The following is a 17,459-nucleotide window of genomic DNA, read 5'->3' as shown; positions in this document are numbered from 1 at the left end:
ATCTCTTGTTAGACAACCTGAAGTTATCTCGACAACGTAACTTTGAAAAGGTTCTGAGGTTCTTATATTAAAGAACGGAAACTAGTAAACCCATTATAAAAGATGAAAGGCTTAACCTAAATGTGTTTAATATATCATTTCAGCTGCATTAAACTGTAATCCTTTTGCTATAAATACTGCGTCTTATGGTCCTTCTTATCATCAGGTTGATCTACATCGGATACACTCCATCCATTCTTTATCCTTCAAAGAAAATCAGTCACCTTCATCAGACACTACCTTCCCTTAACAAATCCATGATGACGATCTCGGATGATGACGTGGAGGAGCCTGTGGTGGACTGGGGAGGACAAAGTTCAAAATCACACAATACCAGGTTATCGTCCAAGTAGCTTTCGGAGCACTCCTAAAACTAGTGCTTCCAAGTAAAGCTGTTGGACTGTAATCTGGTGTTGTGTGATTTTTAACTTTATCCTGGATTAAACTTTCACTCACTGTGTGGTCACTTCTATCATCTCTCAGAGTTTTATCGAATCATTTTCTCATACTGGAAATATAAAAGCAGCTGGTGTCCACTCCTCCTATTTCTGACCTGCACCTAAAACAATAACATCACCGATTCGATATGAGAAATAACGTTGTTTGGATATTTGTGAACTGTCCACCCACATTTCACTTGATATTAGGCTGTAGTTCACAAAAAACAAAATGAGAGTAATGTTGAAATGAGTGAAATCCGGAAACATTTCTTTCGAAATAAGATGGAAAACCAAGGAATTCTGCCATGACTCGTGTTTCTTTGAACCGTGTTCGACTTGACTCCTTAATCCTCCTGGGGACATCCTCAACTTCAAAGTTGTGTCTGCACTCCAGAGGTCTGGCAGACTCAATGTGATGTGCAGACGGAGCTGTTTCATTCCCACTGAATCGATCGGCTCTTTTGGTTGTGGAGTGGTGTTAAAATGCACTGCTTGCGATGGTCGGGAATCGAACCCGGGTCAACTGCTTGGAAGGCAGCTATGCTCACCACTATACCACCATCGCTACAGGCTGAAGCGCTCTAGAAATCAGCTGATGTGCCATAATAGTTCTTGACTCGAAATTTCGTTGTTGTTTTGTTGGAAATTTTGCAGTGAAATATTAGAATTGAGAAGTCATCAAAGACCGAGTTTTACTGAGTGGATCGGTCTCCTGATGCCCCGCCTCACTTTTTAATACACACAAAGCAGCATTTCGGATTTCTCATCATCTGAAATCAATCAATAACAGAAATAGCACGAAAATCCCAGGGCAACCCTGGAACGATCACACAATTAAAACTTGTCAAGTTCTCAGAAAGGTTCACCGGACCGAAACGTGAACTCTGATTTCTCTTCATACAGCTTTACCACCGACTTCGGGTTTGGTTTCTGATTTACAGCGTAGACATAGTCATCGAGATAGAGATGTGCAGCTCGGAAACAGACGCTTCGGTCCAACCTGCCCATGCCGACCAGATATCCCAACCCAATCTAGTCCCACCTGCCAGCACCCGGCCCATATCCTTCCAAACCCTTCCTATTCATATACCCATCCAAATGCCTGGAAAATGTTGCAATTGTACCAGCCTCCGCCACTTCCTCTGGCAGCTCATTCCACACACGTACCACCCTCTGGATGAAAGCGTTGACCCTTTGGTCGCTTTTATATCTTTCGCCTCTCACACTAAACCTATGCCCTCTAGTTCTGGACTCCCCGACCCCAGGGAAAAGACTTTGTCTATTTATCCTATCCATGCCCCACGTAATTCTGCAGTTCTTTCAGTTTCTAAAACTTCTCAAGAGTTTTCTTAGAAAACAAAAACGGCAAAAACAGAGGAACCATTAGACTGAGGCCACGCTGCAGTAATTGTGGAGAGGAGGGAATTCCGGGTAACAGTTCGGGAAGCAGAACCCTCTCGAGGAATATGTATTAATTTGAAGTTCGATCCCGTTGATAGATTTGCAGGTTTCTCTTTTACTTTGTAGAAGAGGGGGAGGTGTCAGTCAGCAGTAAGGGGTTTTCACAGGAGGGCATGATTTGGAGATGCCAGTGTTGGACTGGGGTATAGCAAGTTAAAAATCACACAACACCAGGTTATAGACCAACAGGTTTAATTGGAAGCACTAGCTTTCGGAGCGCTGCTCCTTCATCAGGTGGTTGTCCGCAATCTAGAGCTTCCAATTAAATCTGTTGGACTATAACCTGGTGTTGTGTGATGTTTAACTTCACAGCAAGGGGTAGTCATGGGCAGCTGTTTAGTGAAGGTCGCTTCCACTGATGTGGGAAGGCAGTGCACGCAAAACCCTCCCTGCCCTAGATAGGTAACCTGAACCAAGATGGGCTTTCCAAGGTCAGGGGGTGCAGAGTGCTGAGGCCGCTGTCATCATTTAGTTCCCATGGGTCCCAAGTCCTTGGGATGCCGTGGCGCCTTAATGATGAATGGGATTGTGTGCAACCGAGACAGGGTCGTGGCAGAACAGTGTCGAGAGTGTGTTGCTGGAAACGCACAGCAGGGAAATCGATGTTTCGGGCTCCAGCATCTACAGACCTCCCTGTCTCCGAGCAGAACAGTGTTATCCGCTCAGGTTTAAGCAGAACGTCCGCAGCTACTCCTGCGGTTCCAACGAAACACAAAGCGCTATCCGGGAAGGCAAACGTAGGGGGTGGGGTCAGCAAGCACAGCGTAGGGTGATCCCGGTTCGTGAGCGGAAAAAGAAAACGTAGTGCGGTGAAATTGACATAGGAAGTGAAATTGACAAAGGACGTGAAATTGACATTGTCAGAGCAAACCTGCGCAGGAAGGAGGTAGAGCGTCATGGAGGGGCGGTGGGCAAGATGGAAAGGACGGGGTCAAGGGAGGGCACAGACGGCTGTGTAAGGGCATGAGCAAGTGTTACCCTTCATGGTGTCGTGGGGGGATGAAGGTCGGGTCTGCAGGCAATGATAGTCTCCAGCTGAGAGTCGTGAGAACCCGGAATCAGTGTGTGTGGGGGGGGCGGGGGGGACTGTGTGTGTGTATATGTGTGTGTGTGTGTGTGTCTGCGTGTGTGGGTGCATGCGTGTGTGTGTGGCTGCATGTGTGTGTGTGTGGGTGCATGTGTGGGTGTGTGTGGCTGTGTGTGTGTGTGTCTGTGTGTGTGTGTATGCATGTAGGGATATGCGGGTGTGTGAGTGTGTGTGTGTAGGTGCATGTGTGTGAGTGTACTGGGGTATCAATTTGTGAGAATGTGCGTGAGTGGCTGTGAATGTGGAAGTGTTTGAGTGAGTTTATGAGAGAGAGCTTGTGTTTGAGAGAGGGTATGCATGTGTGTGTGGGTCGGTAGGAGTGTGCTTTTGTGTGTGTACGTGTACTTGTGTAGTGTCCGTGAAATAGTATACAGTGCAGTGTTGTCACGTGTCGTGTGACATGAACCAAAGTGCCCAGTTAAAGTCATCCCCATGGGTACCGAACTTGACTATCAGCCTCTGCTTGGCCACTTTGCATTGTTGGCTGTCCCATAGTCTGCCTTGGAGGATTGTCACCCAGGGGTCCGAGACCGAAAGGCACAGAGCGCTGAAGTGCTCTCCGACTGGGAGGCTAGAACCAGTCTGACTCAAGATTGGGACACAGACAGACTTTAACCTCACACCTTTAATGCATTGTCTGAGCTGAGATGGCATCTCTTGTTAGACAACCTGAAGTTATCTCGACAACGTAACTTTGAAAAGGTTCTGAGGTTCTTATATTAAAGAACGGAAACTAGTAAACCCATTATAAAAGATGAAAGGCTTAACCTAAATGTGTTTAATATATCATTTCAGCTGCATTAAACTGTAATCCTTTTGCTATAAATACTGCGTCTTATGGTCCTTCTTATCATCAGGTTGATCTACATCGGATACACTCCATCCATTCTTTATCCTTCAAAGAAAATCAGTCACCTTCATCAGACACTACCTTCCCTTAACAAATCCATGATGACGATCTCGGATGATGACGTGGAGGAGCCTGTGGTGGACTGGGGAGGACAAAGTTCAAAATCACACAATACCAGGTTATCGTCCAAGTAGCTTTCGGAGCACTCCTAAAACTAGTGCTTCCAAGTAAAGCTGTTGGACTGTAATCTGGTGTTGTGTGATTTTTAACTTTATCCTGGATTAAACTTTCACTCACTGTGTGGTCACTTCTATCATCTCTCAGAGTTTTATCGAATCATTTTCTCATACTGGAAATATAAAAGCAGCTGGTGTCCACTCCTCCTATTTCTGACCTGCACCTAAAACAATAACATCACCGATTCGATATGAGAAATAACGTTGTTTGGATATTTGTGAACTGTCCACCCACATTTCACTTGATATTAGGCTGTAGTTCACAAAAAACAAAATGAGAGTAATGTTGAAATGAGTGAAATCCGGAAACATTTCTTTCGAAATAAGATGGAAAACCAAGGAATTCTGCCATGACTCGTGTTTCTTTGAACCGTGTTCGACTTGACTCCTTAATCCTCCTGGGGACATCCTCAACTTCAAAGTTGTGTCTGCACTCCAGAGGTCTGGCAGACTCAATGTGATGTGCAGACGGAGCTGTTTCATTCCCACTGAATCGATCGGCTCTTTTGGTTGTGGAGTGGTGTTAAAATGCACTGCTTGCGATGGCCGGGAATCGAACCCGGGTCAACTGCTTGGAAGGCAGCTATGCTCACCACTATACCACCATCGCTACAGGCTGAAGCGCTCTAGAAATCAGCTGATGTGCCATAATAGTTCTTGACTCGAAATTTCGTTGTTGTTTTGTTGGAAATTTTGCAGTGAAATATTAGAATTGAGAAGTCATCAAAGACCGAGTTTTACTGAGTGGATCGGTCTCCTGATGCCCCGCCTCACTTTTTAATACACACAAAGCAGCATTTCGGATTTCTCATCATCTGAAATCAATCAATAACAGAAATAGCACGAAAATCCCAGGGCAACCCTGGAACGATCACACAATTAAAACTTGTCAAGTTCTCAGAAAGGTTCACCGGACCGAAACGTGAACTCTGATTTCTCTTCATACAGCTTTACCACCGACTTCGGGTTTGGTTTCTGATTTACAGCGTAGACATAGTCATCGAGATAGAGATGTGCAGCTCGGAAACAGACCCTTCGGTCCAACCTGCCCATGCCGACCAGATATCCCAACCCAATCTAGTCCCACCTGCCAGCACCCGGCCCATATCCTTCCAAACCCTTCCTATTCATATACCCATCCAAATGCCTGGAAAATGTTGCAATTGTACCAGCCTCCGCCACTTCCTCTGGCAGCTCATTCCACACACGTACCACCCTCTGGATGAAAGCGTTGACCCTTTGGTCGCTCTTATATCTTTCGCCTCTCACACTAAACCTATGCCCTCTAGTTCTGGACTCCCCGACCCCAGGGAAAAGACTTTGTCTATTTATCCTATCCATGCCCCACGTAATTCTGCAGTTCTTTCAGTTTCTAAAACTTCTCAAGAGTTTTCTTAGAAAACAAAAACGGCAAAAACAGAGGAACCATTAGACTGAGGCCACGCTGCAGTAGTTGTGGAGAGGAGGGAATTCCGGGTAACAGTTCGGGAAGCAGAACCCTCTCGAGGAATATGTATTAATTTGAAGTTCGATCCCGTTGATAGATTTGCAGGTTTCTCTTTTACTTTGTAGAAGAGGGGGAGGTGTCAGTCAGCAGTAAGGGGTTTTCACAGGAGGGCATGATTTGGAGATGCCAGTGTTGGACTGGGGTATAGCAAGTTAAAAATCACACAACACCAGGTTATAGACCAACAGGTTTAATTGGAAGCACTAGCTTTCGGAGCGCTGCTCCTTCATCAGGTGGTTGTCCGCAATCTAGAGCTTCCAATTAAATCTGTTGGACTATAACCTGGTGTTGTGTGATGTTTAACTTCACAGCAAGGGGTAGTCATGGGCAGCTGTTTAGTGAAGGTCGCTTCCACTGATGTGGGAAGGCAGTGCACGCAAAACCCTCCCTGCCCTAGATAGGTAACCTGAACCAAGATGGGCTTTCCAAGGTCAGGGGGTGCAGAGTGCTGAGGCCGCTGTCATCATTTAGTTCCCATGGGTCCCAAGTCCTTGGGATGCCGTGGCGCCTTAATGATGAATGGGATTGTGTGCAACCGAGACAGGGTCGTGGCAGAACAGTGTCGAGAGTGTGTTGCTGGAAACGCACAGCAGGGAAATCGATGTTTCGGGCTCCAGCATCTACAGACCTCCCTGTCTCCGAGCAGAACAGTGTTATCCGCTCAGGTTTAAGCAGAACGTCCGCAGCTACTCCTGCGGTTCCAACGAAACACAAAGCGCTATCCGGGAAGGCAAACGTAGGGGGTGGGGTCAGCAAGCACAGCGTAGGGTGATCCCGGTTCGTGAGCGGAAAAAGAAAACGTAGTGCGGTGAAATTGACATAGGAAGTGAAATTGACAAAGGACGTGAAATTGACATTGTCAGAGCAAACCTGCGCAGGAAGGAGGTAGAGCGTCATGGAGGGGCGGTGGGCAAGATGGAAAGGACGGGGTCAAGGGAGGGCACAGACGGCTGTGTAAGGGCATGAGCAAGTGTTACCCTTCATGGTGTCGTGGGGGGATGAAGGTCGGGTCTGCAGGCAATGATAGTCTCCAGCTGAGAGTCGTGAGAACCCGGAATCAGTGTGTGTGGGGGGGGCGGGGGGGACTGTGTGTGTGTATATGTGTGTGTGTGTGTGTGTCTGCGTGTGTGGGTGCATGCGTGTGTGTGTGGCTGCATGTGTGTGTGTGTGGGTGCATGTGTGGGTGTGTGTGGCTGTGTGTGTGTGTGTCTGTGTGTGTGTGTATGCATGTAGGGATATGCGGGTGTGTGAGTGTGTGTGTGTAGGTGCATGTGTGTGAGTGTACTGGGGTATCAATTTGTGAGAATGTGCGTGAGTGGCTGTGAATGTGGAAGTGTTTGAGTGAGTTTATGAGAGAGAGCTTGTGTTTGAGAGAGGGTATGCATGTGTGTGTGGGTCGGTAGGAGTGTGCTTTTGTGTGTGTACGTGTACTTGTGTAGTGTCCGTGAAATAGTATACAGTGCAGTGTTGTCACGTGTCGTGTGACATGAACCAAAGTGCCCAGTTAAAGTCATCCCCATGGGTACCGAACTTGACTATCAGCCTCTGCTTGGCCACTTTGCATTGTTGGCTGTCCCATAGTCTGCCTTGGAGGATTGTCACCCAGGGGTCCGAGACCGAAAGGCACAGAGCGCTGAAGTGCTCTCCGACTGGGAGGCTAGAACCAGTCTGACTCAAGATTGGGACACAGACAGACTTTAACCTCACACCTTTAATGCATTGTCTGAGCTGAGATGGCATCTCTTGTTAGACAACCTGAAGTTATCTCGACAACGTAACTTTGAAAAGGTTCTGAGGTTCTTATATTAAAGAACGGAAACTAGTAAACCCATTATAAAAGATGAAAGGCTTAACCTAAATGTGTTTAATATATCATTTCAGCTGCATTAAACTGTAATCCTTTTGCTATAAATACTGCGTCTTATGGTCCTTCTTATCATCAGGTTGATCTACATCGGATACACTCCATCCATTCTTTATCCTTCAAAGAAAATCAGTCACCTTCATCAGACACTACCTTCCCTTAACAAATCCATGATGACGATCTCGGATGATGACGTGGAGGAGCCTGTGGTGGACTGGGGAGGACAAAGTTCAAAATCACACAATACCAGGTTATCGTCCAAGTAGCTTTCGGAGCACTCCTAAAACTAGTGCTTCCAAGTAAAGCTGTTGGACTGTAATCTGGTGTTGTGTGATTTTTAACTTTATCCTGGATTAAACTTTCACTCACTGTGTGGTCACTTCTATCATCTCTCAGAGTTTTATCGAATCATTTTCTCATACTGGAAATATAAAAGCAGCTGGTGTCCACTCCTCCTATTTCTGACCTGCACCTAAAACAATAACATCACCGATTCGATATGAGAAATAACGTTGTTTGGATATTTGTGAACTGTCCACCCACATTTCACTTGATATTAGGCTGTAGTTCACAAAAAACAAAATGAGAGTAATGTTGAAATGAGTGAAATCCGGAAACATTTCTTTCGAAATAAGATGGAAAACCAAGGAATTCTGCCATGACTCGTGTTTCTTTGAACCGTGTTCGACTTGACTCCTTAATCCTCCTGGGGACATCCTCAACTTCAAAGTTGTGTCTGCACTCCAGAGGTCTGGCAGACTCAATGTGATGTGCAGACGGAGCTGTTTCATTCCCACTGAATCGATCGGCTCTTTTGGTTGTGGAGTGGTGTTAAAACGCACTGCTTGCGATGGCCGGGAATCGAACCCGGGTCAACTGCTTGGAAGGCAGCTATGCTCACCACTATACCACCATCGCTACAGGCTGAAGCGCTCTAGAAATCAGCTGATGTGCCATAATAGTTCTTGACTCGAAATTTCGTTGTTGTTTTGTTGGAAATTTTGCAGTGAAATATTAGAATTGAGAAGTCATCAAAGACCGAGTTTTACTGAGTGGATCGGTCTCCTGATGCCCCGCCTCACTTTTTAATACACACAAAGCAGCATTTCGGATTTCTCATCATCTGAAATCAATCAATAACAGAAATAGCACGAAAATCCCAGGGCAACCCTGGAACGATCACACAATTAAAACTTGTCAAGTTCTCAGAAAGGTTCACCGGACCGAAACGTGAACTCTGATTTCTCTTCATACAGCTTTACCACCGACTTCGGGTTTGGTTTCTGATTTACAGCGTAGACATAGTCATCGAGATAGAGATGTGCAGCTCGGAAACAGACCCTTCGGTCCAACCTGCCCATGCCGACCAGATATCCCAACCCAATCTAGTCCCACCTGCCAGCACCCGGCCCATATCCTTCCAAACCCTTCCTATTCATATACCCATCCAAATGCCTGGAAAATGTTGCAATTGTACCAGCCTCCGCCACTTCCTCTGGCAGCTCATTCCACACACGTACCACCCTCTGGATGAAAGCGTTGACCCTTTGGTCGCTTTTATATCTTTCGCCTCTCACACTAAACCTATGCCCTCTAGTTCTGGACTCCCCGACCCCAGGGAAAAGACTTTGTCTATTTATCCTATCCATGCCCCACGTAATTCTGCAGTTCTTTCAGTTTCTAAAACTTCTCAAGAGTTTTCTTAGAAAACAAAAACGGCAAAAACAGAGGAACCATTAGACTGAGGCCACGCTGCAGTAGTTGTGGAGAGGAGGGAATTCCGGGTAACAGTTCGGGAAGCAGAACCCTCTCGAGGAATATGTATTAATTTGAAGTTCGATCCCGTTGATAGATTTGCAGGTTTCTCTTTTACTTTGTAGAAGAGGGGGAGGTGTCAGTCAGCAGTAAGGGGTTTTCACAGGAGGGCATGATTTGGAGATGCCAGTGTTGGACTGGGGTATAGCAAGTTAAAAATCACACAACACCAGGTTATAGACCAACAGGTTTAATTGGAAGCACTAGCTTTCGGAGCGCTGCTCCTTCATCAGGTGGTTGTCCGCAATCTAGAGCTTCCAATTAAATCTGTTGGACTATAACCTGGTGTTGTGTGATGTTTAACTTCACAGCAAGGGGTAGTCATGGGCAGCTGTTTAGTGAAGGTCGCTTCCACTGATGTGGGAAGGCAGTGCACGCAAAACCCTCCCTGCCCTAGATAGGTAACCTGAACCAAGATGGGCTTTCCAAGGTCAGGGGGTGCAGAGTGCTGAGGCCGCTGTCATCATTTAGTTCCCATGGGTCCCAAGTCCTTGGGATGCCGTGGCGCCTTAATGATGAATGGGATTGTGTGCAACCGAGACAGGGTCGTGGCAGAACAGTGTCGAGAGTGTGTTGCTGGAAACGCACAGCAGGGAAATCGATGTTTCGGGCTCCAGCATCTACAGACCTCCCTTTCTCCGAGCAGAACAGTGTTATCCGCTCAGGTTTAAGCAGAACGTCCGCAGCTACTCCTGCGGTTCCAACGAAACACAAAGCGCTATCCGGGAAGGCAAACGTAGGGGGTGGGGTCAGCAAGCACAGCGTAGGGTGATCCCGGTTCGTGAGGGGAAAAAGAAAACGTAGTGCGGTGAAATTGACATAGGAAGTGAAATTGACAAAGGACGTGAAATTGACATTGTCAGAGCAAACCTGCGCAGGAAGGAGGTAGAGCGTCATGGAGGGGCGGTGGGCAAGATGGAAAGGACGGGGTCAAGGGAGGGCACAGACGGCTGTGTAAGGGCATGAGCAAGTGTTACCCTTCATGGTGTCGTGGGGGGATGAAGGTCGGGTCTGCAGGCAATGATAGTCTCCAGCTGAGAGTCGTGAGAACCCGGAATCAGTGTGTGTGGGGGGGGCGGGGGGGACTGTGTGTGTGTGTGTGTGTGTGTGTATATGTGTGTGTGTGTGTGTGTGTCTGCGTGTGTGGGTGCATGCGTGTGTGTGTGGCTGCATGTGTGTGTGTGTGGGTGCATGTGTGGGTGTGTGTGGCTGTGTGTGTGTGTGTCTGTGTGTGTGTGTATGCATGTAGGGATATGCGGGTGTGTGAGAGTGTGTGTAGGTGCATGTGTGTGAGTGTACTGGGGTATCAATTTGTGAGAATGTGCGTGAGTGGCTGTGAATGTGGAAGTGTTTGAGTGAGTTTATGAGAGAGAGCTTGTGTTTGAGAGAGGGTATGCATGTGTGTGTGGGTCGGTAGGAGTGTGCTTTTGTGTGTGTGCGTGTACTTGTGTAGTGTCCGTGTAATAGTATACAGTGCAGTGTTGTCACGTGTCGTGTGACATGAACCAAAGTGCCCAGTTAAAGTCATCCCCATGGGTACCGAACTTGACTATCAGCCTCTGCTTGGCCACTTTGCATTGTTGGCTGTCCCATAGTCTGCCTTGGAGGATTGTCACCCAGGGGTCCGAGACCGAAAGGCACAGAGCGCTGAAGTGCTCTCCGACTGGGAGGCTAGAACCAGTCTGACTCAAGATTGGGACACAGACAGACTTTAACCTCACACCTTTAATGCATTGTCTGAGCTGAGATGGCATCTCTTGTTAGACAACCTGAAGTTATCTCGACAACGTAACTTTGAAAAGGTTCTTAGGTTCTTATATTAAAGAACGGAAACTAGTAAACCCATTATAAAAGATGAAAGGCTTAACCTAAATGTGTTTAATATATCATTTCAGCTGCATTAAACTGTAATCCTTTTGCTATAAATACTGCGTCTTATGGTCCTTCTTATCATCAGGTTGATCTACATCGGATACACTCCATCCATTCTTTATCCTTCAAAGAAAATCAGTCACCTTCATCAGACACTACCTTCCCTTAACAAATCCATGATGACTATATCGGATGATGACGTGGAGGAGCCTGTGGTGGACTGGGGAGGACAAAGTTCAAAATCACACAATACCAGGTTATCGTCCAAGTAGCTTTCGGAGCACTCCTAAAACTAGTGCTTCCAAGTAAAGCTGTTGGACTGTAATCTGGTGTTGTGTGATTTTTAACTTTATCCTGGATTAAACTTTCACTCACTGTGTGGTCACTTCTATCATCTCTCAGAGTTTTATCGAATCATTTTCTCATACTGGAAATATAAAAGCAGCTGGTGTCCACTCCTCCTATTTCTGACCTGCACCTAAAACAATAACATCACCGATTCGATATGAGAAATAACGTTGTTTGGATATTTGTGAACTGTCCACCCACATTTCACTTGATATTAGGCTGTAGTTCACAAAAAACAAAATGAGAGTAATGTTGAAATGAGTGAAATCCGGAAACATTTCTTTCGAAATAAGATGGAAAACCAAGGAATTCTGCCATGACTCGTGTTTCTTTGAACCGTGTTCGACTTGACTCCTTAATCCTCCTGGGGACATCCTCAACTTCAAAGTTGTGTCTGCACTCCAGAGGTCTGGCAGACTCAATGTGATGTGCAGACGGAGCTGTTTCATTCCCACTGAATCGATCGGCTCTTTTGGTTGTGGAGTGGTGTTAAAATGCACTGCTTGCGATGGCCGGGAATCGAACCCGGGTCAACTGCTTGGAAGGCAGCTATGCTCACCACTATACCACCACCGCTACAGGCTGAAGCGCTCTAGAAATCAGCTGATGTGCCATAATAGTTCTTGACTCGAAATTTCGTTGTTGTTTTGTTGGAAATTTTGCAGTGAAATATTAGAATTGAGAAGTCATCAAAGACCGAGTTTTACTGAGTGGATCGGTCTCCTGATGCCCCGCCTCACTTTTTAATACACACAAAGCAGCATTTCCGATTTCTCATCATCTGAAATCAATCAATAACAGAAATAGCACGAAAATCCCAGGGCAACCCTGGAACGATCACACAATTAAAACTTGTCAAGTTCTCAGAAAGGTTCACCGGACCGAAACGTGAACTCTGATTTCTCTTCATACAGCTTTACCACCGACTTCGGGTTTGGTTTCTGATTTACAGCGTAGACATAGTCATCGAGATAGAGATGTGCAGCTCGGAAACAGACCCTTCGGTCCAACCTGCCCATGCCGACCAGATATCCCAACCCAATCTAGTCCCACCTGCCAGCACCCGGCCCATATCCTTCCAAACCCTTCCTATTCATATACCCATCCAAATGCCTGGAAAATGTTGCAATTGTACCAGCCTCCGCCACTTCCTCTGGCAGCTCATTCCACACACGTACCACCCTCTGGATGAAAGCGTTGACCCTTTGGTCGCTTTTATATCTTTCGCCTCTCACACTAAACCTATGCCCTCTAGTTCTGGACTCCCCGACCCCAGGGAAAAGACTTTGTCTATTTATCCTATCCATGCCCCACATAATTCTGCAGTTCTTTCAGTTTCTAAAACTTCTCAAGAGTTTTCTTAGAAAACAAAAACGGCAAAAACAGAGGAACCATTAGACTGAGGCCACGCTGCAGTAATTGTGGAGAGGAGGGAATTCCGGGTAACAGTTCGGGAAGCAGAACCCTCTCGAGGAATATGTATTAATTTGAAGTTCGATCCCGTTGATAGATTTGCAGGTTTCTCTTTTACTTTGTAGAAGAGGGGGAGGTGTCAGTCAGCAGTAAGGGGTTTTCACAGGAGGGCATGATTTGGAGATGCCAGTGTTGGACTGGGGTATAGAAAGTTAAAAATCACACAACACCAGGTTATAGACCAACAGGTTTAATTGGAAGCACTAGCTTTCGGAGCGCTGCTCCTTCATCAGGTGGTTGTCCGAAATCTAGAGCTTCCAATTAAATCTGTTGGACTATAACCTGGTGTCGTGTGATGTTTAACTTCACAGCAAGGGGTAGTCATGGGCAGCTGTTTCGTGAAGGTCGCTTCCACTGATGTGGGAAGGCAGTGCACGCAAAACCCTCCCTGCCCTAGATAGGTAACCTGAACCAAGATGGGCTTTCCAAGGTCAGGGGGTGCAGAGTGCTGAGGCCGCTGTCATCATTTAGTTCCCATGGGTCCCAAGTCCTTGGGATGCCGTGGCGCCTTAATGATGAATGGGATTGTGTGCAACCGAGACAGGGTCGTGGCAGAACAGTGTCGAGAGTGTGTTGCTGGAAACGCACAGCAGGGAAATCGATTTTTCGGGCTCCAGCATCTACAGACCTCCCTGTCTCCGAGCAGAACAGTGTTATCCGCTCAGGTTTAAGCAGAACGTCCGCAGCTACTCCTGCGGTTCCAACGAAACACAAAGCGCTATCCGGGAAGGCAAACGTAGGGGGTGGGGTCAGCAAGCACAGCGTAGGGTGATCCCGGTTCGTGAGGGGAAAAAGAAAACGTAGTGCGGTGAAATTGACATAGGAAGTGAAATTGACAAAGGACGTGAAATTGACATTGTCAGAGCAAACCTGCGCAGGAAGGAGGTAGAGCGTCATGGAGGGGCGGTGGGCAAGATGGAAAGGACGGGGTCAAGGGAGGGCACAGACGGCTGTGTAAGGGCATGAGCAAGTGTTACCCTTCATGGTGTCGTGGGGGGATGAAGATCGGGTCTGCAGGCAATGATAGTCTCCAGCTGAGAGTCGTGAGAACCCGGAATCAGTGTGTGTGGGGGGGGCGGGAGGGACTGTGTGTGTGTGTGTGTGTATATGTGTGTGGGTGTGTGTCTGCGTGTGTGGGTGCATGCGTGTGTGTGTGGCTGCATGTGTGTGTGTGTGGGTGCATGTGTGGGTGTGTGTGGCTGTGTGTGTGTGTGTCTGTGTGTGTGTGTATGCATGTAGGGATATGCGGGTGTGTGAGAGTGTGTGTAGGTGCATGTGTGTGAGTGTACTGGGGTATCAATTTGTGAGAATGTGCGTGAGTGGCTGTGAATGTGGAAGTGTTTGAGTGAGTTTATGAGAGAGAGCTTGTGTTTGAGAGAGGGTATGCATGTGTGTGTGGGTCGGTAGGAGTGTGCTTTTGTGTGTGTGCGTGTACTTGTGTAGTGTCCGTGAAATAGTATACAGTGCAGTGTTGTCACGTGTCGTGTGACATGAACCAAAGTGCCCAGTTAAAGTCATCCCCATGGGTACCGAACTTGACTATCAGCCTCTGCTTGGCCACTTTGCATTGTTGGCTGTCCCATAGTCTGCCTTGGAGGATTGTCACCCAGGGGTCCGAGACCGAAAGGCACAGAGCGCTGAAGTGCTCTCCGACTGGGAGGCTAGAACCAGTCTGACTCAAGATTGGGACACAGACAGACTTTAACCTCACACCTTTAATGCATTGTCTGAGCTGAGATGGCATCTCTTGTTAGACAACCTGAAGTTATCTCGACAACGTAACTTTGAAAAGGTTCTGAGGTTCTTATATTAAAGAACGGAAACTAGTAAACCCATTATAAAAGATGAAAGGCTTAACCTAAATGTGTTTAATATATCATTTCAGCTGCATTAAACTGTAATCCTTTTGCTATAAATACTGCGTCTTATGGTCCTTCTTATCATCAGGTTGATCTACATCGGATACACTCCATCCATTCTTTATCCTTCAAAGAAAATCAGTCACCTTCATCAGACACTACCTTCCCTTAACAAATCCATGATGACGATCTCGGATGATGACGTGGAGGAGCCTGTGGTGGACTGGGGAGGACAAAGTTCAAAATCACACAATACCAGGTTATCGTCCAAGTAGCTTTCGGAGCACTCCTAAAACTAGTGCTTCCAAGTAAAGCTGTTGGACTGTAATCTGGTGTTGTGTGATTTTTAACTTTATCCTGGATTAAACTTTCACTCACTGTGTGGTCACTTCTATCATCTCTCAGAGTTTTATCGAATCATTTTCTCATACTGGAAATATAAAAGCAGCTGGTGTCCACTCCTCCTATTTCTGACCTGCACCTAAAACAATAACATTACCGATTCGATATGAGAAATAACGTTGTTTGGATATTTGTGAACTGTCCACCCACATTTCACTTGATATTAGGCTGTAGTTCACAAAAAACAAAATGAGAGTAATGTTGAAATGAGTGAAATCCGGAAACATTTCTTTCGAAATAAGATGGAAAACTAAGGAATTCTGCCATGACTCGTGTTTCTTTGAACCGTGTTCGACTTGACTCCTTAATCCTCCTGGGGACATCCTCAACTTCAAAGTTGTGTCTGCACTCCAGAGGTCTGGCAGACTCAATGTGATGTGCAGACGGAGGTGTTTCATTCCCACTGAATCGATCGGCTCTTTTGGTTGTGGAGTGGTGTTAAAATGCACTGCTTGCGATGGCCGGGAATCGAACCCGGGTCAACTGCTTGGAAGGCAGCTATGCTCACCACTATACCACCATCGCCACAGGCTGAAGCGCTCTAGAAATCAGCTGATGTGCCATAATAGTTCTTGACTCGAAATTTCGTTGTTGTTTTGTTGGAAATTTTGCAGTGAAATATTAGAATTGAGAAGTCATCAAAGACCGAGTTTTACTGAGTGGATCGGTCTCCTGATGCCCCGCCTCACTTTTTAATACACACAAAGCAGCATTTCGGATTTCTCATCATCTGAAATCAATCAATAACAGAAATAGCACGAAAATCCCAGGGCAACCCTGGAACGATCACACAATTAAAACTTGTCAAGTTCTCAGAAAGGTTCACCGGACCGAAACGTGAACTCTGATTTCTCTTCATACAGCTTTACCACCGACTTCGGGTTTGGTTTCTGATTTACAGCGTAGACATAGTCATCGAGATAGAGATGTGCAGCTCGGAAACAGACCCTTCGGTCCAACCTGCCCATGCCGACCAGATATCCCAACCCAATCTAGTCCCACCTGCCAGCACCCGGCCCATATCCTTCCAAACCCTTCCTATTCATATACCCATCCAAATGCCTCGAAAATGTTGCAATTGTACCAGCCTCCGCCACTTCCTCTGGCAGCTCATTCCACACACGTACCACCCTCTGGATGAAAGCGTTGATGCTTTGGTCGCTTTTATATCTTTCGCCTCTCACACTAAACCTATGCCCTCTAGTTCTGGACTCCCCGACCCCAGGGAAAAGACTTTGTCTATTTATCCTATCCATGCCCCACATAATTCTGCAGTTCTTTCAGTTTCTAAAACTTCTCAAGAGTTTTCTTAGAAAACAAAAACGGCAAAAACAGAGGAACCATTAGACTGAGGCCACGCTGCAGTAATTGTGCAGAGGAGGGAATTCCGGGTAACAGTTCGGGAAGCAGAACCCTCTCGAGGAATATGTATTAATTTGAAGTTCGATCCCGTTGATAGATTTGCAGGTTTCTCTTTTACTTTGTCGCAGAGGGGGAGGTGTCAGTCAGCAGTAAGGGGTTTTCACAGGAGGGCATGATTTGGAGATGCCAGTGTTGGACTGGGGTATAGAAAGTTAAAAATCACACAACACCAGGTTATAGACCAACAGGTTTAATTGGAAGCACTAGCTTTCTGAGCGCTGCTCCTTCATCAGGTGGTTGTCCGAAATCTAGAGCTTCCAATTAAATCTGTTGGACTATAACCTGGTATTGTGTGATGTTTAACTTCACAGCAAGGGGTAGTCATGGGCAGCTGTTGAGTGAAGGTCGCGTCCACTGATGTGGGAAGGCAGTGCACGCAAAACCCTCCCTGCCCTAGATAGGTAACCTGAACCAAGATGGGCTTTCCAAGGTCAGGGGGTGCAGAGTGCTGAGGACGCTGTCATCATTTAGTTCCCATGGGTCCCAAGTCCTTGGGATGCCGTGGCGCCTTAATGATGAATGGGATTGTGTGGAATCGAGACAGGGTCGTGGCAGAACAGTGTCGAGAGTTTGTTGCTGGAAAGGCACAGCAGGGAAATCGATGTTTCGGGCTCCAGCATCTGCAGACCTCCCTGTCTCCGAGCAGAACAGTGTTATCCGCTCAGGTTTAAGCAGAACGTCCGCAGCTACTCCTGCGGGTCCAACGAAACACAAAGCGCTATCTGGCAAGGCAAACGTAGCGGGTGGGGTCAGCAAGCACAGCGTAGGGTGATCCCGGTTCGTG

The 17,459-nt window shown here is 46.8% G+C and overlaps 5 non-coding genes across 5 annotated transcripts; all 5 read right to left on the bottom strand.

Annotated features, from left to right (window-relative positions):
• Positions 1-972: 972 nt before the first annotated feature.
• trnag-ucc (transfer RNA glycine (anticodon UCC)) lies at positions 973-1,044 on the bottom strand. The gene has a single exon. It is a non-coding gene; the product is annotated as a tRNA-Gly (tRNA).
• Positions 1,045-4,651: 3,607 nt separating this feature from the next.
• On the bottom strand, positions 4,652-4,723 carry trnag-ucc (transfer RNA glycine (anticodon UCC)). Its single transcript has one exon. It is a non-coding gene; the product is annotated as a tRNA-Gly (tRNA).
• Positions 4,724-8,330: 3,607 nt separating this feature from the next.
• trnag-ucc (transfer RNA glycine (anticodon UCC)) lies at positions 8,331-8,402 on the bottom strand. The gene has a single exon. It is a non-coding gene; the product is annotated as a tRNA-Gly (tRNA).
• Positions 8,403-12,023: 3,621 nt separating this feature from the next.
• Positions 12,024-12,095, bottom strand: trnag-ucc (transfer RNA glycine (anticodon UCC)). The gene has a single exon. It is a non-coding gene; the product is annotated as a tRNA-Gly (tRNA).
• Positions 12,096-15,706: 3,611 nt separating this feature from the next.
• trnag-ucc (transfer RNA glycine (anticodon UCC)) lies at positions 15,707-15,778 on the bottom strand. Its single transcript has one exon. It is a non-coding gene; the product is annotated as a tRNA-Gly (tRNA).
• Between the last annotated feature and the right edge of the window lie 1,681 nt (positions 15,779-17,459).

Source organism: Chiloscyllium punctatum, chromosome 15 (genome assembly GCF_047496795.1).
Source record: "Chiloscyllium punctatum isolate Juve2018m chromosome 15, sChiPun1.3, whole genome shotgun sequence".
In the NCBI taxonomy this organism is placed as follows: Eukaryota; Metazoa; Chordata; class Chondrichthyes; order Orectolobiformes; family Hemiscylliidae; genus Chiloscyllium; species Chiloscyllium punctatum.
This window is presented reverse-complemented; position numbering and strand designations above follow the sequence as displayed.